Source organism: Armigeres subalbatus, chromosome 1, assembly GCF_024139115.2.
Source record: "Armigeres subalbatus isolate Guangzhou_Male chromosome 1, GZ_Asu_2, whole genome shotgun sequence".
Classification (NCBI taxonomy): Eukaryota; Metazoa; Arthropoda; class Insecta; order Diptera; family Culicidae; genus Armigeres; species Armigeres subalbatus.
Window position 1 is genome coordinate 276,436,491 of NC_085139.1, and position 24,536 is coordinate 276,461,026.

General features: G+C 43.6%; 1 protein-coding gene across 1 annotated transcript in view; it reads right to left on the bottom strand.

Moving 5' to 3' along the window:
- The window catches only part of LOC134207353 (uncharacterized), a 249,529-nt gene that overhangs the window by 109,525 nt on the left and 115,468 nt on the right, over window positions 1-24,536 (bottom strand). The window lies entirely within an intron of this gene.

A 24,536-nucleotide genomic window follows, 5' to 3' on the forward strand; every position in this document is an offset into this window, starting at 1 on the left:
AAGATAAACCGTGTTCCGTAATCAACGAGGTGAACTTTCCAGCCATCCCGGCTCCCCGTCGTGTGATTCCGTTATCCCACTGCCAGCAGCCGCACGCGACTGGCAGCGGCAGCGGCATCGGTCCAAGCTCCAACATCGTCGGCACCATCCACCAGCGAATGGCCCCGCTCCTCCTCCTGGGTTCCGTCGGCAGTCGGAGAACGAAGCCGTCCCATCGGAAGAATCTGCTCCGCTGTACACCCGGAACAACTGTTGCCGATCTTCGCGCAGCTCGCCACTTCGACTGCGCGGCTGCAAAACCCGCTTCGACCAGGCTTCACTTTGGCATGTTCATCATCGAAAATGGCTGCTAGGTGGGCCTGGCTCAACTGGAACGCTTGCTCGCCTCAAGAGCAAAATAATTGAGCTGAAGGATTTTGAGGAGAAGGAAATAGACGTGCCGTTCATCACCGAAACGCACCTAAAACCGGAGGTGAACATTAACACCCGGACTTCCGCATCGTGCGACCTCCGACCGGCCGACCAGGGAGGTGGTGGCCATCGCCTTTCGCTACAACATCAACTGTCGTCTGCTTCCAAGCTTCCAGCTCAGCGTCATCGAGGCCATCGGTGTCGAAATCACCACTTCGGTCGGCAATAATCGCGCTCATTGCGGCGTACTGTCCAACGCAAGCCAAAGCCGGCGATGGATCATCGGCTGCCCTTCGAGGGACATCGTCAAGCTGACGCGGAGGCAAGGCTGGTGATATCATTGCCGGCGACTTGAATGCCAAACATCGCCTGGGGCAACAGTCGCGGCAATCGAAACGGCACCATCTGGAGCAACGACATGGAGGAAGGCCACTACACGATCCTGAGCCCGGATTCCCCACTCGGCTGAGTCGGTCCGGTGCCCACGCAACGCTCGACCTGTACGTAACAAACCTGAGTGGCCACGTCTCGCAGCAGGTTGTATACCAGGAGCTCAGTTCGGATCACTATCCGGTGGTGGCGGAACTGGGCTCCTCGGTCAATCGGTACCAGCAGTTACGGCGGAACTACCACCGAGTGAACTGGCAGCGTTTCCAGCAGTGCGTCGATAACACCGTCGACTTCGAGGTGCGTCCGGAGACGCCGGAAAGTATCGACCGCCAGCTGTGCGCTATCGAGGAGGCGATCACGGCGGCCCGAGAACAACACGTACCGACGGCTCGGCAGGTAAGCAACTCCTTAAACATCGATACACTCACCAAAGATTTGATCTGATTGCGGAATGTCACTGCAGGCAGTTTCAGCGTACTGACCGCCTGAGCTTAAGCGCACGCTGCAATCGAATCACAAAAATTATCAAGACCAGAATGGTGGACCTCAGGAATTCTCCAATAAGATCCGCGCTCTTCCAGACTGTGCAAAGCCGTTCTGGAAATTGACCAAAATTCTAAAATCTAAACCTCGGCCCATTCCACCCTTGATCCCATTAGACAACAATAGCTCTAAGGATCGCTTGATAACTCCTGCAGAGAAGGTCGTCGAAATTGGTCGTCACTTTGCTCACACAATCTAGGACAGAACATCATCAGTCCACACGAAGCAGCCGTCAAATTGATCATGCTAACAACATCCATTTGATTCCCAACGACTTCTCGGAGGAGTTGGAGATCTCAGCTGGCGAATTGACGGCCTATATCAAATCATCGAAGAATATGAAGGCCCCAGGCTTCGACAGCATCCTGAATCTCGAGCTCAAAACACATGAGTGCGCTGTTCTTGAGCACCTCTCGCTGATCTTCAATCAGTGTCTCCGGCTCAGCTACTTCCCATCGGCCTGGAAGTCAGCGAAAGTCATCCCCATCCGGAAGCCCAAGGATCCTTCCTCACCCAAAAGCTATCGTCCCATCAGCCTTCTCTCAGGATTATCCAAGCTATTCGAAAAGCTATTCATCACCGGTTACTTGAGCTCGCCGAAAATCTCAACATCTTGCTCGAGGAACAGTTTGGTTTCCGACGCGGTCGGTCAACTGTACACCAACTGACCCGAGTTACCAACGTCCTCAGACAGAACAAGTTTGTCTCGAAAACATCCGCCATGGCCTTACTCGATGTCGAGAAGGCATTTGACAATGTATGGCATGATGGCCTGGTGTACAAACTATAACGCTACAATCTTCCCAGCTACCTGGTGAAAATCATCAACAATTACCTGTCGGCAAGGACATTCCGGGTCTCAATCAGCGTAGCGAGTTCCAATGCGCACAACATCGGCGCAGGCGTCCCCCAGGGCAGTATCATCGGGCCCCTGCTTTTCAATCTGTTCATCTCCGATATGCCAGAACCTCCAGAAGGCGGCATTCTGTCTCTGTTCGCAGATGACACCTCCATCGTCTACAATGGTAGAGTGATTAGAGCGCTAGTGGCAAAACTCCAACGAGGCCTGGATGCCCTGACAGAATACCTAACCAGCTGGAAGATCTGTATCAACGCGGCGAAGACCCAGGTCATCATTTTTCCCCACTCTAAATCCCCTAAACTTGTTCCGCCTGGGGACTGTAAAATCATCCTCACGGCACGACTGTGGAATGGGCCAATGAGGCCGACTACCTTGAGCTTGACCTCGACAGCAAGCTTATTTTCAGCAACAGGTTGACAAAACGGTGACAAAGTGTAACGTCTTGTTGAAACTACTGTACCCTTTGATCAACCGCCGGTCGTCATTGTCCCTGAAAAATAAGCTTGCTGTCTAAGCAAATCATCCTCCCCAGATCGAATACGGCATGCCGGTCTGGGAGAGCTGCGCTAAAACCCACCACCTCAAACTTCAACGAGTCCAAAACAAATTCCTGAGGATGATCCTCAACACCCTCCCAGGACAAGAATATCTGAGGTCCACCGTCTGGCCGGGATAAAAACCTTACATAACGCTTTGGTGAGTGTAAAGAAAAGTTTAGGGTCCGTTGTTGCATTCGGATCAGGCTCCAATTAGGGCGCTAGTTTCAATCTAGGATAACAAATTTTTATTGTAAATATTAGTGTACATAGTAGTTAGGTTATCAAATTATAAAAACACACTAGCGCCTCCTAAAGGCCGTCATGATATATCATATCTTAAAACTTGAATAACAATATAAACAAAAAAAAAAATCAAATTGAAGTTGGAGGGCCAAGCCGGCCGAGCACTGTACATGTAAAAAATAATTGTAGAACAGAAAATGAAACAATAAAGAAGAATTTTACTACTACTACTACGCGCGCGAGCCATTTTGATTCGAGCGGTTTGACATTCGAGTAGCGGAACGGACACAGCAGCACGAAGGAGTGAGTGGCAGTGTGGCAATGCTGAAAATTTATTTCAAATTTTAGAGGCTGAGCGAAAAATCATCAAGTGGTGGTCGGACAGTGGCAAAGCAAGGGTTCAACAAGCGATTAGATGCAGTTAGTTATTGGAAAGGCACATTGGAAAAGAAAATTGGTTCTTCTTAGGAACAACTTTTTATAGAACGAAAGAGTTAATTGCGTTAACGGACTGTTTCGGTGGTAGCTTGGTTGCTGTTACTGATCCCATCCATTCAAATTTACTGCATCATCTCCCTCCGACGCGCTATCAAATTCACTATTTACGATTGAGTTTTGCACTTTGAAGAAAGTTCATATCGGATTGTCGGATCAACCTTTTTTGTATAAAGACCTTTTTGGAAGACACCATCCTTAAAAATGGCCACAATAAAGGAGAAATAGGCAGAATCAGAAGTGGCGTGAAACCAAACGCAAATATATTTATTTGCAACGTTTGGTTTTCGCCCGCGATGTAAGCGTACGTGGCAAAGTAAGGATTGTGATGTCCCTGACTAAAAACCAGTCGAGGGGCTTCAGCGCCGATGAGTCATGTTAATTCCACGGTTAGAGACTCAAAGTCCATCCAACTGGGAACAACTATTCAACTTCTTGATTCAGTTGGCCTCCGTGCAGTTTGATTGACGAGGTTTGGATGCCCTGACAGAGTACCTCACCAGCTGGAAGATCTGTATCAACGCGGCGAAGACCCAGGTCATCATTTTCCCCCACTTCAAATCCCCTAAACTTGTTCCGCCTGGGACTGTAAAATCATCCTCAATGACACGACTGTGGAATGGACCAATGAGGACGACTATCTTGGCTTGACCTCGACGGCAAGTTCATTTTCAGGCAAGAGGTTGACAACGCGGTGACAAAGTGTAACGTCTTGTTGAAACTGCTGTACCCTTTGATCAACCGCCGGTCGTCATTGTCCCTGAAAAATAAGCTTGCTGTCTACAAGCAAATCATCCTCCTGTGATCGAATATGGCATGCCGGTCTGGGAGAGCTGCGCTAAAACCCACCACCTCAAACTTCAACGGGTCCAAAACAAATTCCTGAGGATGATCTCAACACCCTCCCAGGACAAGAACATCCGAGGTCCACCGTCTGGCCGACAAAACCCACATGAACGCTTTGGTGAGTGTAAAGAAAGTTTAGGGTCCGTTGCTTGCACTGACCAAGAAGCGCTTAGGGCGCTAGTTCCAATCTAGGTTATCAAATTTTCATTGTAAATATTAGTACATAGTAGTTAGGTTATCAAATTTTAAAAAAACACTAGCGCCTCCTGAAGGCCGTCATGATACATTATATTTTAAAAGTTACAGAAACATAGAAATAATAATAATAATAATAATTAAAATTGAAGTTGAGGCCAAGCTTACGATCACTGTACATGTCAAAAATAATTGTAGAACAAAAAATGTGTAAATAAAGAAGAATTTTACTACTACTACTACGCGCGCGAGCCATTGTGATGGAAATTCCGCAGACAATGTCGGAGAATGTTATTTGCCACTGCCTTGCAAGCGGGAAAAAATGCAAAAATTAATAAGAGATTTTAAAAAATTTACGTTTTACGTAAAACAAATCAAAACAAGGCACGTTACATTTTAGCGAAGAGTCCCAGCTGGAAAATGTATCATTAAATGACAAAATTTGTTTTGGTAATTTTTTTCCCAAGCAATTTTGTCAAAATCCAAAACCAAATATATAAGAAAGTCGAAGTATTTTTCACGCTGATCACGCCACAATCTAACACATGAGATTCAAAAATAATTATACTAATGGAAAAAGTATATATGCCGTCATTTTTCAACGAATTATAACTGAATATGCATCTTCCACTCGAAACTTACGATCTGTTCGTAAAAAAGCCCTTTCAAATTGACATTTCAATTTTATGGCTCAAATTCATCTGGGGATTACTAGGTAGTAAATATAGTCACTACATGGGAAATAATAAGTAGAGCTTCTTGTTAATAAACAGAAAAACATATAATTTGTTGGTGGCAACATAATTTCCATAGCCTTATAAATGGTTAAACCGCTCTTTGCGGAATCCAGATCAAATGGGTCGAGCGCTGGAAAGCAGCTTTCTTGTATTCAATAAATTAAGCTCAAATTTCTAATGGATGCAATCACTAACAGAAACCAAGCTTCCACGCCAAACGCCGATGCCACCGAAACAGTCAATTTTCGTAATTACCTTTTCTTTTCATGAAATGTTGGTCCTGAGAAGAACAAATTTTCTTTTCCCAATTCCCATTCCAATAAATAATCTGCATCCAATCGCTTGTCGACACCCTGCGTTGCAGCCGTCCACCCCCCACTTGATGATTTTTCGCTAAGCCTCCAAAGGTTTAAAAAAATTTTCAGCATTGCCACACCCACTTCGTGCTGCTGTGTACGCTGAAGCGTTGCATCGAATGTCGAACTGCCTTCTGTGGAATCTCGATCAATGATTGCGCGGCGCCGAACAGCAGCTTTCTTGTATTAAATAAATTAGTCCCGTAAGCCCCACCCCTTTGTGAGCTGATAAGGGTGTAAATTTAATGTGCACTCATAACGAATAATGAAGGGCCGGGCTAATGGAATTACTTTATTAGATATAAGAAAGCTGCTTTTTCTGATACGCGCGCGCGAGCTTCATTTCGATCGGCATTCCAGCAGACAACGACCTGGGATTAACGCAGAATGACAAATCTTCTAAGAATCCTGCAAATTTTCTCGATTCAGAATTTGGTTATGAGATGTTACGTTTATCTTAGATGCGTATTGTTACGAGGAACAACAGCAGAAATTTCCATTCAAGATCGAAGTTTCTCCATATTACCAAACATTATCTCTTGCATCTGTCTGTCTCGAGCTGACGTCTTCACCGATGGGTGGTTGCCAGAAAAGTTTCCACTGAGGTGGCGTCTTCATTGGATTTTATAAAAGAAGTGGTTGATCCGACTATCCAAAATAAACTTTCTTCAAAGTGCAAAACTCAATCGTAAATAGCTACCACGCCAAACCCGATGCTTTCGAAACAGTCCATTTTCGCATTTAACTCTTTCTTTTCATAAAATGTTGGTCCTGAGAAAAAACAATTTTCTTTTCCCAATGTTCCTTTCCAACTAACTGACACCACAATTTGTAATCAATTTTCATCATCGGCACTGGCGGTATGCGGGATCGCCACAGGTCATAACCTTTTTCTTCATATGCGAAAATTCTGGTTCGTTGAGGTTGCTGAATGATTTGCAGTAAAACATCGAGCACCACCACCAATGCGATGGGTTTTCTTGAAAAAATGTTATTACGCCTCCGTGATGCTGTGTCCGTCTGCTACGATCAAGCTTTGATGCGTCTGCTATGCGTAACCAAATCTTGTTCGTAAACTGAGGATTAGATCCAAAACCGCAAGTGATTGATTTTTGATGTCTGTAAAGTTAGTGATGCATGTACGTGATTGGTTAGTTATCCTATTTCTAAACTTCTTTTATCAATTATCAATATCAATAAAATAGTTAAAAATCAGCTTTTTTCAAATAAATGCACGTAAAGAAGCGTTAGACTCATCCTTGATCGAATGGTCCAAAAAATTGGAAATCCATCGGAGAAAACGGCTTATGATATTAAAGTTTAAAGTTCACTGCATATTTTCAGACGGTCCCTGATTTTCGCAATCGTAAAGTGTACCCCAATATAGAAAACACAGACGTAGTCCTACGTCAAAAAGTTCTCGGGAGCGACTTTAAAACGAAAGTTATACTACAGTAGTATGGTAAAATCATTAGGGGGGTTCACTTAACGGCGTAGTTTGCTGTGTATCTGTTTATAGAAATGTTTCATAGGCGATTTGAAATATGTTCCTTGTGATTACCATTGTGAAACATTTCTATAATCAGATACGCAGCAACCTACGCCGTCAAGTGAATCCCCTTATTAACATATCACGATATCATCCCGTATTAGTTTACCTAGTTAAGTGCATTTTGGAAAATATTCTCAGAGAGAAAACAATCCGTGTAAAATACAACAATGCTTATATGAAAGATAAAATACTTCCTGGTGTCATGAATACTTTAATCGATTGGTATCCTTTGCAATCTCTTCGATACAATTTTCCACTTTGATAACTAGCAAACCACTATAATACTCTTATAACATGATCACGTAGTAACACTTAGAATATGAAAAAGACCTAATAATATATTTTTTAGGCGACACGAAAATTATTGACAGAAAAAACCGACAGTCAACTGTTCGCGGCAAAGCCTACTCCTGTTTAAGTAAATAGGGGCTTAATAGTTTAGAAACAAAGCAATTCTTATTATGTACCTATTTAATTATTAGATTTATCCAGAAGTTTTGAATAAATAAATTGATAATTCAACACAGCATACCTATAACTATAATCTACTAAAACTCTACAGGACCCAAAATGTTAAAAAGTTATATGTAAATACTTTTACGTTTACATATTAAGTCCCACGTCTACTCGCGGTTATGTTAAAAACATTACCCATTGCTTGTAAGCTATAAAAGATGCTTTCAAAACAGAGCTAGTTTTAGCTTGGATGTTTGTTTTCTGTGTTCATTTTATTTTGTGATACAATAAAATGTATTACACTTACCTTGATGTGTTTGATTTTGATTCGTTTGTCATATTTCACTTTGTAATCCTCGTCAAAGTTTCGACACAATCTTCGAATACGCGAATACCATCGCAAGCAGTGGAAAGCAGAACAGTACCGCGTCCAGGAACATCGCATAAGCCCGTTCAAATGATTTGTTCGACCACATTTCGCGACACATCATCGGTTGTTGAATGCTGCTGTCGTCGTCGTCGTAGGTGGTGTTCAGATTGGTCACCGCTGTACGCCACTGATGCACTGGTTGCAGTTGCTGTACGTAGCACAGAGGAGAGATCGCCACGAAGCTGAGAAACCAAACCAGGGCAATAATTTTGCACGCGTGGAACTGGCTCACTAGCGACGGATGAAAGCGGGCCGACAGATGGCGAAAAAAGCGTTCCAGCGATATATACCAGGGTCCAATACACGTGCACCAGACGAATACGGCTGCAAGTTGGAAAAATGGAATTTAAATTCTATTGCGGAGAAGATCAATCACATGAATAATTACACTGTGTTGCAGCCGTGTTTGGAACTGGTCTGGTATCGTATCGACTGCCCCCACTCGCATACCATTCCCCATACCTGCTTGTTTTTCGCATACCTTAGATACAGCCATTGAAGTTCCAAATCGCATCTTTCATATAAAACTTCAAAAACATCTATTAAATTGAAACATCATCGGATCTTGTTGAAATTCTGCTGAGATGTTCATCTTCTTTTTCTTATTGGCATTACATCTAAGGTTATGCGATAACACACTTTTTCCTAACGAAACGAAACGAAACGAAATTTTAAAATGTTTATGTTAGATTCGATCGAAACGAAACGAAATAAAGATTTCTTTTCTAAGACTCTCGAAAACGATACGAAATCATAGGTTCATTTAATTCGAAATTTTTCGAAACGAAACGAAATTCTTTAATTTTTTTCGCGGAATTTTATTAATCTGGTTTTACATTATGTACGCAAGTCTGATTTCACTTTTCGAAGTCGAATAACTGTTTGCGACCAAAAGAGTTACAATAACAGAAAAGACAATCTGTGATAAATCGCCACATTCTCGCCGTATATACCATTGGCGATAAGACAATACCTCAGCGTTTGTGCCACTTCAAAGGAATTTATCGTGGAGCGTATGCTCTCGAATCTGCTCAATTTTATATCAGTTTTATATCAGTAAATAGTATAAAATAAAGAAATTGTGGGATTTTTCATAAACAGATTCAAATTTCTTTTAAAACCTTAGTTCACTTAAGAATTATGTAATTATGCTGAAGCATACTTCATATTGTCTTGTCAGCGTGGACTAAGTAATGACGTAGAGAAAATTAGATCATGACTGCTTAGATGTCTTTTTTATTTAGTGGGATGCTCAATTAGGTATACACATCTGACAGGAGTATACGCAGATAGAGAATTGATATTACTAGACCAACATTTGAAAAAGATCGTATCAGCCAAATGTATTCCTTCTTATTCTTCGTCTACATTTACTGTATATATAGAATACATTTGCTCACTAGAAGAATCCTGTGCACCTTTCTGAAATGCACGAAGATATGTATTTCGATTGAAAATTCACAGACCCATAGTCTTATATACAATCAGCTCGACAAACCGAGCTATTGTCTGTGTGTCCTTGGTATATGAGAACAGCTGTTATGGTCAGTATGAGCTGAAAGCAATCTACAGTAAAGAACTTTCAGAAATTTTGTTCTGTTTTTTTTTTTTAGCAGATTCCATGCGAAGATCTAGAAATGCCCACAAATCTGCAATGTTCCTTACATATTGTGCAAATAGTCAAAAATAGCTTATTAGCTTGATTATTTTACACATCGTAGTTGCTAATCATGATTGGCCGAGAAACCGCAAATATGCACAGCTCACCAATTAAATAATATTCTTGGGATACAAAACTCAAAGGTGCAGCCCAATCGGGTTGTACGCAAAGGTGACGTAGGACTACGTAGCTATTCGAAAATGATGGTATTTGCCATAATAATTTGTCTCGGTTTATTAACATTGAGCAAACTGCTCGGAGGCCAACTCAATCAAGAAGTCGATTAGTTGTTCCCAGTTGGATGGACTTTGAGTCTCTAACCGTGGAATTAACATGACTCCATCGGCCGCTAAAGCCACTCGACTGGCTTTCAGTCAGGGACATCACAACTTACTTTGCCACGTACGCGTACATCGCGGGCGAAAATCAAACGTTGCAAATAAATATATTTCCGTTTGGTTTCACGCCACTGCTTATTTCTCCTTTATTTCATCAATTTTTGAGTATGATTTCCTCCAAAAAGGCCTTTATACAAAAAGTTGATCCGACAATCTGATATGAACTTTCTTCAAAGTGCAAAACTCAATCGCAACTAGCACATTTGGTAGCGCATCGGAGGGAGATGATGCAGTAAATTTGAATGGATGGAATCACTAACAGCAACCAAGCTACCACGGCAAACCTGATCCCACTGAAACAATTCATTTTCGCAATAACCTCTTTCTTATCATAAAATGTTAGTCCTGAGAAGAACCATTTTCATTTCCCAATGCGACTTTCTAATAACTAACTGCATCCAAACGCTTTTGCTGGCACCTTGCGTTGAAACTGTCCGACCGCCACCTGATGATTTTTTCGCTCAGCCTCCAAAATTTGGAATAAATTTTCCGCATTGCCACTGCCACCCCACGCCTTCGCACTGCTGTGTCCGCTCCGGCTGCATTAAATGTCGAACCGTTAGGGAATCTCGATCAAATGGCTTGAGGCGTTGAACAGCAGCTTTCTTGTATTTATTAAATTAAACCCGTAAGCCCCGCCTCTTTGTGATCTGGTATGAGTGTTAATGTAATGCACTCACAACGATTAATGAAGGGAGGGCTAACGAAATTACTTCATTAGATATAAGAAAGCTGCTTTAACGGCGCGCGCGAGCCATTTCGATCGGGATTCCGCAGACAACGGACCGTTCGGAGAATTATGAATTCAAAGAATCCAATCAAACTTTCTTGAAAGATTCTGAATTTGGTTATGAAATGTTGTTTATCTAAGATGCGTATTGTTGCGAGGAATGACAACAGAAATTTGACTCAAGACGAAGTTTCTTCATATTACCAAACATTATCTCTTGACATCTGTCTGTCCAAGCGATGTTCATCAATAGGTAGTTGCTGTAAGTAGATAGTTTTATTAAAGGTGGCGGCTTCATGGATTTTATACAAAAGAAAGTTGATTCGAAATAAACTTTCTTCAAAGTTCAAAACTCAATCGTAAATAGCGAATTTGATAGCGCGTCGGAGGGAGATGATGTAGAAAATTTTAATGGATAGAATCACTAACAGCAACCAAGCTACCATAAACCCGATGCCACCGAAACAGTCCATTTTCGCAATTAACTCTTTTCTTTTTTAAAATGTTGGTCCTGAGAAGAACCAATTTCTTTTCCCAATGTTCCTTTCCAACTAACTGACACCACAATTTGTAATAAATTTTCAGCATCGGCACTGGCGGTGCGGGATCGCCAATAGTGCTATTTTTGAGGTCAACCTTTTCTTCATATGAAATTCTGGTTCGTTGAGGTTGAATGATCTGCAGCAACACATCGAGCACCACCACCAATGCGATGGATTTTCTTTGAAAATGTTATTAGCGCCTCCGTGATGCTGTGTCCGCTCCGCTGCGATCGCTTTGATGCGTCTGCTCTGCGTAAAGTCTTGTTCAAACTGAGGATTAGATCCAAACCCGCAAGTGATTGATTTTTGATGTCTGTGCTAGTGATGCATGTACGTGATTGGTTGGTTGACCTATTTCTAAACTTTTTTATCAACTTTCGATAATAAATAGTTAAAATTCAGTATTTTCATATAAATACAAAGAAGCGTTGACTCATCCTTGATCAAATGGTCCAAAAAAATTGAAAATCTATCGAGAAACGGCTTAGATATTAGGGTTTAAAGTCTATCATATTTTCGTGACGGTCCCCGATTTTCGCAATCGCAAAGTGTACCCCAATATAGAAAAGACAGACGTAGTTCTACGTCAAAAAGTTATTCTTATTGTATACCTACTTGCTTCGGAGTTTCCAATAATGATGCTGGTCACGTGCTTATAGTCAATTATAACAATTATAATTATAACACTCATTGTTATAAGAGACCGAGGAATGCTTTGCATCTCCGTGAGCGCTACGCTGCCGTAATCTGAAAAAGTGACGTATACGCCATTTACCAAAAATGGTGTTAACGAATACTACTCATCGAGCTCTTCAACAGAAAAATGGAAAACATGCATGTTGTAAAATGGCTGTAACGTCACTTTTCCAGATTACGGCAGTACGGGAAAGGAATCTTTGCCCAAGCTGCACAACTTGTTTCACTACGGAACATTTCACTGTGTTGCAACTATTCGGGAAGAAACAATCTTTGCGTATGTGCCATCAAATATAACTCTCTTGCAAACTAAAAGGGCAAGAGGTGGAGCCTACGGAAACATCCTTCGATTGCAGTAAAATTGCAATAATGCTGCAAAATACTACAGCGGAAAATAATAAAATAAAAATATAAAACTGGATTCGATTTATGTATCTTGTGATTGATAGTCCTTCACTCTACCACAGCACCATTCAACACTTCGAAGGGACTGCATATTGACTCACCATAAAAAAACATACGATTATGAAGTTTTGTACTGGGTTTTCTGTTACTTGATTGCACCATCACAGGAAACAATTATGAGTTGTTAAAACGTTGAACGATGCTAAATTAAACATGAAGACACACTCAACTTATCTGCAACTTAATTTAAACAAGCAATGAAATTTTGAAAGCAAAAAATATGCAACTTAATGATTTGGTTTCGTGTTTGCAACGTGAAGTGAAGTATTCTTTGGTTGTTTGTTTCCAAATGTCAAACACGTACCGCATTACAATTTTGATGAAACATTGATCACAATTCGAACGTTTTTGACATCTTGATGCAACTTTTTCGTGCTTTGATGTTGTTCCAATGCCTTTAATGAAACTGAATAGAAACAAGAATAGAAACGTTGCGTGTGCTACTTGGGTGGTTAGTATAGAAGGTAATTCGTGTGAAACCCCTTGGTAAGCGACAAAATATTTATTGTAAACGAAGTTATTTTGAATACAAGAAGACGAAAACTGTGTTTCAAATCAATCCATCGCAAGATCAATGTGCTTCGTTTCACAATCTTCTACAATACGATCGATTCCGCACTAAATAATTATGTGTTCTTTGATGCAGACATAAGTTTTATCACCTTACATTCTCTCACACTACCTGGCGTGATCAGCATCAACACGATCGATTTCACACTGCACTGGTTAAACAAATTTCTGCTACGCGAAGTAGATTTTTTTCACTTCGCGATCTTTTCTGACCAGCTGGTCCCATGACCAGCATCCACACTGATCGTTTCCGCATTCACATAGAAGAAAACTACATATGAATTTGTCGACTAAGGGTTATGTAGTAAGCGTTAATAGGAATATTGTATAACCTAAAGTTTTGAAAACAACTTTACGATTTTGTTGAGCGGCGCAGCAGCGGCGGATAATATAAAGTATGGTTTAAGTTTAAATTTGTTTCGAAATTCCGCGGAATTCCGTTAAATTTCGTTAGAAGCTAGTTTTTTTAAGCGAAATTTTGTAATTTTACGAAACGAAACGAAAACAAGAAATCAGATTTCGCCATGCTCAAATTCCGCGAAATTCCGCGGAATTTCGTTTCGAACCAACTGAAACGAATTTTTTCGAAATACCGCATATGCTTAATTACATCCCCACACTGGGACAGAGCCGCCTCGCAGCTTAGTGTTCATTAAGCACTTCCACAGTTATTAGCTGCGAGGTTTCTAAGCCATGTTACCATTTTTGCATTCATAATATCATGAGGCTAACACGATGATACTTTTATGTCTAGGAAGTCGAGACAATTTCAATCCGAAAATTGTCTAGACCGGCACCGGGAATCGAACCCAGCAACCCTCAACATGGTCTTGCTTTGTAGCCACGCGTTTTACCGCACGGCTAAGGAGGGCCTCAAATGAGATGTTCATCATTCAATAGGTTACCGTGAAACGATTCAGTTTGATTGAAACATTGTTTAGCTTCATGCAATCGGGTCATGTAAATTCTTAATGGGACTGTTATGCGGGTACTTTCAAAATGGGACGCACATGGTATTTTATTAGCTCATGGACTTACAAAATCGTAAACATGATTTTTCACTCAAGTTTATTGCGTCTATCAGTTAAAGAAGTGCATGAATCCAAACTAAAATATGCTTGATACACTTTTTTAAATAAACAGTGATAAATATCTCTCTAAATACAAAACGAAGCGAACTATAATCGCTGAATTATTGCGTGATGAGGCAATGTTACATTCTAGGCAAACATTACCTTTCGTGATCCTGTTTGAACAAATTTAAATTTGAACGATGTAAGATAAATAAAAACTTTGGCATTTTGTTATTAGTGACGTAGGACCACGTCTGTCTTTTTTGTATTGGGGTACACTTTACGATTGCGAAAATCAGAGACCGTCACGAAAATATGATAGACTTTAAACTTTAGTAGTAGTAAAATTCTTCTTTATTTAAACATTTTGACGTAAACTACGTCTAAGGGGAAGCCTCGGATACAGGGTGCAAAATGAAAATTTCCAAATTGGGGACCGTCACGAAATCATGTAAGACTTCAAACGGCAATAGCGTCTTTATCTTTCGATGGATTTTCGACATTTGTATATCAATCGATTCGGAAACTCTCCAGCAATTTGCCAGTTATATTGATACTATTGATTATCAACGTTAAACTATTGAAAATGTTATTTCTTTCCAAACCGGGTGAAAAATTCAATCTCGTTCATAAATCCCCAACACGGACATCAGATTGCAGTAACGTACGGGCCTTTGGTCCAGTGTTTCGTTTTCCCTGTGTATAAAAAGCCCCGTGTTTCGCGTGCGCGCGTTATTTTCATTCTGGATGTCACGGAAAGCGTCAAAGACAAAGTACATGCTTGTGGGTGGAATCGAGCGCGACAGGGTCCGCCTGGGAAGCAGTGTTACGATAGACGGGGATACCTTCGAGGTGGTCGAGGTAATTCGTCTACCTCGGATCCTTGCTAACGGCTGACAACAACGTTAGTCGTGAAATACGAAGGCGCATCATCTGTGGAAGTCGGGCCTACTACGGGCTCCAGAAGAAACTGCGGTCGAAAAAGATTCGCCACCGCACCAAATGTGTCATGTACAAGACGTTAATAAGACCGGTAGTCCTCTACGGACATGAAACATGGACAATGCTCGAGGAGGACTTGCAAGCACTCAGGAGTATTCGAGAGACAGGTGCTTAGGACCATCTTTGGCGGTGTACAAGAAGACGGTGTGTGGCGGCGAAGAATGAACCTCGCCCAACTCTTCGGCGAACCCAGTATCCAGAAGGTAGCTAAAACCGGAAGGGTACGATGGGTAGGGCATGTTGCAAGAATGCCGGACAGCAACCCTCCAAAGATGGTGTTCGCTTCCGATCCGGCAGGTACGAGACGACGTGGAGCGCAGCGAGCGAGATGGGCAGACCAGGTGCAGAACGACTTGGCGAGCGTGGGACGTATTCGAGGATGGAGAGATGCGGCCTCGAACCGTGTATTGTGGCGTCAAATTGTTGATTCAGTGTTATCTGTATAGATGTAGACTAAATAAATGAAATGAATGTCACGGAAAGCGGACCAGGGCATCCAGAAGCGGTCCCAGTGACAACGGCTGTCTCAGCGGTGGTGGTGCGGATGAATTTTCTCGCTCGGTGGTGGTGGCGGTCGTGGCAGCAGCAGCACAGCATTTGCATCTGTGTCCCATCTTCGGCGGATCTGGCAATCGACGGCGTTCGATAAACCGAATCATCGGATGGCGGTCGCGCAGCCCAGTGGCTGCTGTTAATAAGGCACATAAGTGGAAATTAATCGGTTCTTTTCAGGACCATTATTAAATTTGGGAGGAAGGTTAAGTTGAAATAATTTTTCTAAAGTGCAACCGATAGGAACTGGAAAATTCTTCGGTGAAATTTTTAGCTTAATTCGGAGTTATATGATTTTAGTCATTGAGAATGTTGATATTAGACGAACTTTCTTCATAGAATAGAAGATACAACGGGTCTGTTGACAATTAGCTGATATTAGTAAAGATTAATGTTTGAATGAAAATTCTGTGTTTATTATCGTTTCAGTACAAAATTTGAGAAGTTGTCGCCGGTGACAACTCGCCTACTGTTTTCACGTGAAAAGTTTTCACATGAAAATCGAAATCATTATCGTCTGATAATGATTCAGCACAACACTGCATAGAACAAAGCATAATTGTTTGGCATCGGTAGCAATTTATTCACTAATGTGACGTTTGCAACGATTTGGATTTTGTCGGCACAACATGAAATTTTTCCGCGAGACGCTAACTTTGTATTTTTCCTGTTGATGATTGAAAAAGAAATCGGTTCCGAGATGAACTTTATTCAAAGCGCAACGCTAACGTCGGTAGTTGAATCCCAAGCAAGTATCGGAAAGAGACCATGCAAACAATTGATTCGCATTATGACTGAAGAAAATTGTATGGCGTCAGTATTGATGTGTGCTACAGATTTTGACGTAAACTACGTCTAAGGGGAAGACTCAGATACAGGGTGTAAAAAGGAAATTTCCAAATTCGAGACCTGCACAAAAATTAGGATAGATTACAAACGCTAATAGCGTCTTTATCTTTCGATGGATTTTCGACATTTGCTTATCAATCGATTCGGAAATCCTTCAGCAATTTGCCAATTTTATCGATACTATTGATTATCATTGAATGCTTAATTTTTTTTTTCAACAAATATGATTTTGAAAAAGTATCACCGGCGCGTGCTTACTCGCAATCTACATACTGATACATTTACAGTTACATCAAACAACTGAAAACCGAAGCCATACTCCAAAATTACGAGGTGACAATGTTAAAAGAGGCAAGATAGGAAAAATAACACGATGTGTAGTGCCTCCCGAGTCACCTTAAGGGAAGATTCATTAATTACGTAATGCAAAAATTGAGCATTTTCAACCCCCCTCCACCTATGTCACACTTTTTGTATGAAACATCTGAAAATTTTGTAAGGATCGTCACACTTCGCCAAACCCTCTCCCCCCTCTAAGGTGTTACGTAATTTGTGGACGCTCCCTAAGAGCCACTTTCATGGTAGCCGATCGTTAGAACTTCAGACAAAGAAAATTTGATTTGAGCGCTGATGTTGATGACGACGACCGCGCGACCCACACCATTGCCGGGAATAAAATTTCCGGTAGGAGCTCCGCCGATGCCGATGGTGGGACCATAATCTGCTTTTCGCGACATCTCGAACGAAATGGCTCGCGCGCGCTGAAGATCTGCTTTTTTGTAATCAATAAAGTTGAACCTGTAGCCACGCCCCTTTGGTGGTGTGTGACGGTTACACAATATTTGCAGCCATACCGGACAACAAAGAAGTGGGACTAATGGGCCATCTTTATTGATTATAAGAAAACTGCTTTCCCCCGCGCGCATGGGGCTCATGCTAGCAGACACGCGAGAGTTCAGTTCGAGACAGCAGCACGTACGGACGTGTTTTTTGCTCGCGCATTTTTTCCAAGTGGTTTTTCTCGTTCTTTCGCTGTTTATGTTTTCGCTTCGTCGCGTTGGCGTTATTTTCTCCCAGACCCGTCATGGGAGACTCGGTGGCCGATTCGGTCGCTGGAAAAGTGCCTAAGCGCACTGCTCTTGGAGGCGCGGGTAACCTCCAAGCAGCTTTTGCAGAGCAACGTGTTCTCGCCGTTGCCGCTTGATGACGCCGGCAATCCGCCGAAAAGAGAAAGAAGCAGCAATCGCAGCTACCGCAGAGTGCAACCGAGCGGAAGGAGAAGTGCCCGCCCGTGTTTGTGAAGGGCGATCCGCCGGATTTACGCCCAAAAATTCGCCAGCTGATCGCTAAGGGGCTGAAATGTACTTTTTCGGCTCTGCAGCGAGGGCGTGAAAGTGATGCCGGCCAACAGGGACCATCATCAATCCGTCGTGGAGTTCCTCGAGGTCCACCCCGGCACGAAGCCGCTCAAGGCTTTGCTGCGAGACTTCACGACATGAAGGAGGAAGAGCTCCAAGCAGAGCTTGAAAGTTGCGGACTGAAGCCAGTAGCCGTCCACAAAATCGCTCGTCACGACAAGGCGAAATATCGCGACCAGCTTTACCTGATCCATCTGGAGCACGGCTCCACTACCTGGAAGGACCTGAAGCTGGTTGGCGTTATAAATTACACCGTCGTTGACTGGGGAGCGATATCGGCCAGTGCACCGCGATGTCACGCAATGCACCAACTGCTTCAATTTCGGGCACGGCACTAGGAACTGCCGCATGAAGCCGCGCTGCAACAAGTGTGGCGAACCCCATCCGACTGACGAGTGCGGCAAAATGGAGGTGGCCGATCCCAAGTGCGCCAACTGTGGCGACAAACATCGGCCACCACAAAGGGCTGCCCAAAGCGAGCCGAGTTCCTGGAAATCCGGAAGAAGGCTTCCACCAGGACCATTCTGAAGAAGAACCGTGTTCCTGTAATCAACGAGGTGAACTTTCCAGCCATCCCGGCTCCCCGTCGTGTAATTCCAATACTCCCACCGCTACAGCCGCACAAGAGACTGGCAGCGGCAGCTGCATCGGTCCAAGCTCCAACATCGTCGGCACCATCCACCATAGCGAATGGCTCCCGCTCCCTCCTCCTGGGTTCCATCGGCAGTCGGAGAACGAAGCCGTCCCACCGGAAGAATCTGCCCCGCTGTACACTCCGGAGCAACTGATGCCGATCTTCGCGCAGCTCGCCACTCAGCTGCGCGGCTGCAAAACGCCGCTTCGACCAGGTCTTCACTCTTGGCATGTTCATCATCGAAAATGGCTGCTAGGGTGGGCCTGGTCAGCTGGAACGCTGCTGCTCGCTCAAGAGCAAAATAATTGAGCTGAAGGATTTCCTTGAGGAGAAGGAAATAGACGTGGCGTTCATCACCGAAACGCACCTAAAACAGGAGGTGAACCTCAACATCCAGGCTTCCGCATCGTGCGACTCGACCGGCCGACCAGGGAGGTGGTGTGGCCATCGCTCTTCGCTACAACATCAACTGTCGTCTGCTTCCAAGCTTCCAGCTCAGTGTCATCGAGGCCATCGGTGTCGAAATCACCACTTCGGTCGGCACAATCGCGCTCATCGCGGCGTACTGTCCAACGCAAGCCAAAGCCGGCGATGGATCATCGGCTGCCCTACCGGAGGGACATCGTCAGAAAGAAGCTGACGCGGAGAGCAAGAGCCAGTATATCATTGCTGACGAGCTTGAATGCCAAACCCATCAAGCCTGGGGCAACAGTCGCGGCAATCGAAACGGCAGCCATCTGGAGCAACGACATGGAGGAAGCCCACTACACGATCTTGGGGCCCGGATTCCCCCACTCGGCTGGAGTCGGTCCGGTGCCCCACCTGGCAACGATCGACCTCTACGCAACAAACCTAGAGTGACCACGTCTCGCAGCCGGTTTGTATACCAGGAGCTCCAGTTCGGATCACTATCCGGTGGTGGTGGAACTGGGCAAACCACTAAACGGCCAATCAGCACCAGCAGTTACGGAGGAACTACCACCGAGTGAACTGGCAGCGGTTCCAGCAGTGGCGTCGATAACACCGTCGATTACGAGGTGCGTCCGGAGACGCGCGGGAAAGTATCGACCGCCAGCTGTTGCGCCATCGAAGAGAGCAATCTCGGTGGCCAGAGAGCAGCATGTCCCGACGGCTCGGCAGGTAAGCAACTCCTTAAACATCGATACACTCACCAAAGATTTGATTCGAATTGCGGAATGTCACTCGCAGAGCGGTTTCAGCGTACTGGACTGCCTGAAGCTTAAAGGGCACGCTTGCAATCGAATCACAAAATCAAATCAAAGAGCCAGAATGGTGGACCCACTTTCAAAAATAACGACTTCCTCGAATAAGATCCGCACTCTCCCCAGATTATGCGCAATCCGTTTCTGGAAAATGACCGAAAATTCTAAAATCCAAGCCTCGGCCCATTCCACCTTTGATCCCACTAGACAATAATGGCTCTAAGGATGCAGCTTCGAAATAACTCCTGCAGAGAAGGTCGCTGAAATAGGTCGTCACTTCGTCAGCTCCACACAATCTTGGGCAGAACATCGTCAGTCCACACGAAGCAGCCGTAGCATGCTAACAATATCCATTTGATTCCCAACGACTTCTCGGAGGAGTTGAAAATCTCAGCTGACGAATTGACGGCCTATATCAAATCGTCGAAGAACACGAAGGCCCCAGGCTTCGACAGCATCCTGAATCTCGAGCTCAAACACATAGGTGCTCCGTTCTTTGAGCACCTCTCGCTGATCTTTAATCCAGTGTCTCGGCTCAGCTACTTCCCATCGTCCTGGAAGTCAGCGAAAGTCATCACCATCCAGAAGCCTGGGAAGGATCCTTCCTCCCCAAAAGTTATCGACCCATCAGCCTTCTCTCAGGGTTATCCAAGCTATTCGAAAAAGCTATTCATCATCAGTTGCTTGAGTCTGCCGAAAATCTCAACATCTTGCTCGAGGAACAAATTGGTTTCCGACGCGGTTGGTCAGCTGTACACCAACTGACTCGAGTTACCAACCTGAAGACGGAACAAGTCTGTCTCTAAAACATCCGCCATGGCCTTATTCGATATCAAGAAGGCATTTGACAATAATGTATGGCATGATGGCTTGGTAAGCAAACTACAACGTTACAATCTTCCCAGCTACCTGCTGAAAATCATCAACAAATACCTGTCGGCAAGGACATTCCGGGCCTCAATCAGCGAAGCGAGTTCCAATGCCGCACAACATCGTCGCAGGCGTTCCCCAGGGCAGTATCCTCAGGGCCCCTGCTTTTCAATCTGTTCACCTCCGACATTTTGCCAGAACCTCCAGAAGGCGGCATTCTGTCTCTGTTCGCAGATGACACATCCATCGTCTACAACGGTTGAGTGATCAGAGCGCTAGTGGCAAAACTCCAACGAGGCTTGGATGCCCTGACAGAGTACCTCACCAGCTGAAGATCTGTATCAATGCGGCGAAGACCCTGGTCATCATTTTCCCCCACTTCAAATCCCTAAACTTGTTCCGCCTGGGGACTGTAAAATCATCCTCAATGGCACGACTGTGGAATGGGCCAATGAGGCCGACTACCTGTAAGCTTGACCCTCGACAGCAAGCTTATTTTCAGGCAACAGGTTGACAAAACGGTGACAAAAGTGTAACGTCTTGTTGAAACTGCTGTACCCTTTGATCAACCGCCGGTCGTCATTGTCCCTGAAAAATAAGCTTGCTTGTCTACAACAAATCATCCTCCTGTGATCGAATATGGCATGCCGGTCTGGGAGAGCTGCGCTAAAACCCACCACCTCAAACTTCAACGGGCCCAAAACAAATTCCTGAGGATGATCCTCAACACCCCTCCCAGGACAAGAACATCCTAGGTTCACCGTCTGGCCGGAATAAAAACCTTACATGAACGCTTTGGTGAGTGTAAAGAAAAGTTTAGGGTCCGTTGCTTGCACTCGGACCAAGAAGCGCTTAGGGCGCTAGTTCCAATCTAGGTTATCAAATTTTCATTGTAAATATTAGTGTACATAGTAGTTAGGTTGTATAATTTTAAAAACACACTAGCGCCTCCTGAAGCCCGTTTGATACATTATATTTTAAAAATTAAGTAGAAACATAAAAATAATAATAATAATAATAATTAAAATTGAAGTTGGAGGCCAAGCCGGCCGATCACTGTACATGTCAAAATAATTGTAGAACAAAAATGTGTAAATAAAGAAGAATTTTACTACTACTACTGCGTGCCAACCATTTTTATTCGAGATTTTTCAGAGGCAGCCAACCCGGTCCCAGCTCACAGCAACGCAACCAGCCAACCAGTGGTGTTGTTTTTGCGTAATTGGGGACGCTGCAGATCCAGTTTGCTATAAATAGTCGTGTGGCCGTCGTCAGCAACATCATAAAAGATTTCGAAATTCATCCAACAATGAAGGCCGTCGGCAGAGGTTGCTGCAGAATTTTTGTCGTAGGTGGGAGCAGTACTAAAGCGAAATTTCTCGCATACTGATAGTGAATGGCGCACTAAATCGGTCCTTTCAGGACCATCATTTTATAAAGAAGAAGGTTTTGTTTGCTGTATTGGAAATTGTCGCTGAAGTGATATTTACACACAAAATTCTTACTTTTGGTTTGTTAGTGACTGGAGAGGGACATTTGAGAGGAATCTTAGCTAGTGGCGGTCGTCAACGAATAGTTGCTGCAGAATTTTTTTTCACAAAGATGACGCCTGTAGCCAAATCAGCGGTAAATCATTGAGTGGTTGTCGTCGGTGACAGCAGAATTGTGCAAGTTCAATTTTCTCTCTCATTTTTCCTCGCTGCCGACAAACCTGCTCTGACTATAAAATGTTTTAACAGATTCTATTGAACGCTGCCTATACCGACAACCGCACGATGATTTAAAAGCAAAACCGCAGACGATGTCTGCGGAGGTATGATCCAAGTAACATCTGTGATGATCGTCAGTGGTGATTGGGAAAAATGTATGCTGAGAACAGATTATGATAATTTTAGGTTTGAAATTCACTATTGTGTCATGTATACAACCTAATATTTATATGATATTACAATTTTAATTGCACTAAGAAGTTTTCCGTAGTTTACGTCGAGCGGTCATGTCTTGTACACAAACCTTCTAATTTTCCCACTTCAAATCTCCTAAACATGTTCCGCCTGGAGAATGTAAAATCATCCTCAATGGCACAACTGTGGAATGGGCAAATGAGGCTACCTTGGCTTAACCCTCGACAGCAAGTTTATTTTCCGCCAACAGGTTGACAAGACGGTGACGAAGTGTAACGTTTTGTTGAAACTACTGTACCCTTTGATCATCCGTCTGTCGTCATTGTCCCTGAAAAATAAGCTTGCTGTCTAGTCTACAAACAAATCATCCTCCCCGTGATGGAATATGGCATGCTGGTCTGGGATATCTGCGCAAAAATTCATCATCTGAAACTCCAACAAGTTCAAAACAAGTTCCTGAGGATGATCATGAACACCCCTCCAAGGGACACGAACTTCTGAGGTACACCGTCTGGCCGGTATTAAAACTCTACACGAGCGCTTTGGTGAGTGTAAAGAAAGGATAAGGGTCCGTTGCTTACAATCGGACCAGGCGACCATTAGTGCGCTAGTGCCAATTTAGGTTATCAAATTATAATTGTAAATATTAGTGTGCCTGGACATAGCAGTTAGGTTATCAAATTTTCAAAATTAATCAATGCCTAGCTAAGACATTAGATATAAATTACTTATTTGACAGAAGCTGTACGACCGTGATCAGTTCAAATTCAATTTTATTGGCATATCGGTCTCGATGCTGCTCGTATAGAGGAAGGGAGCAGCGTGTGTGCGAAAGCAGATGGGAAAAAAATCGACCATCGATGATTCTCCAAATGATGAACATCGATCGCTAGAACTAATTAAGTATTAGCCGAATAATAAATATGCGAATCGTTGCCTCCTGCCTCTGGGGGCAGCAGGGACTATGTCCAAGGGCTTGACGATCCCTCCCCAGGCCATCTGCGAGTTGTGGCGCCTGCCAAGGATGTGGTGGGGTTTGACAGTGGGCCCTGTTAAACCTCTATAAAAAGCTGCATGTATCCGCCAGTAGGCTCCGCCAAAGCGACCGTGTGCTGCTCAAAGCGCACAAGCCCAAGTCCTGGTGTTAGGTGGGACGCTAAACAGCCCTGACACGATGGCCCTCCGGCGAGACAGGAGGTTTGCGCAGGCCAAATAAGCCGCCTGGAAAACCAATAATTACGAACAATATAAGAAATAATGCGACTCGATATAAGAACGTGCTCAAAGAACGGAGCACTCATGTGTTTGAGCTCGAGATTCAGGATGCTGTCGAAGCCTGGAGCCTTCATGTTCTTCGATGGTTTGATATAGGCCGTCAATTCGCCAGCTAAGATCTCCAAATCCTCCGAGAAGTCGTTGGGAATCAAATGAATGTTGTTAGCATGCTCGTTGACGACTGCTTAGTGTGGACTGACGATGTTCTGTCCAAGATTGTGTGAAGTGACGACCTATTTCAGAAACCTTCACTGCAGGAGTTATCAAGCGGTCCTTAGAGCCATTGCTGTCTAATGGGATCATGGCTGAAAATAGTCATTCTCGTCGTAAGAAGAAAGCGAAAAACCCTGAATAATTCACCTAGCGGTGATGGTGCCTTTCTCGTGCAAATAAAAAATTGTATTTTGTTCATTACTTTCGTGCCAATGGTCAATTTATTGCGTTTTCGTTCTTTGAAACCCCGCAAAGCAGGACCTAAGGTAACGACGGTATTTTTGACATCTGAATATATTTCGGTCTTTTTGGTTTATGTATTTTGTTTATTTTGTTACATAAATATGGTTCGAAATCTGATTATGAATGGGCCAAAATAGACACATGATTAGTATAAAATTTGGCGA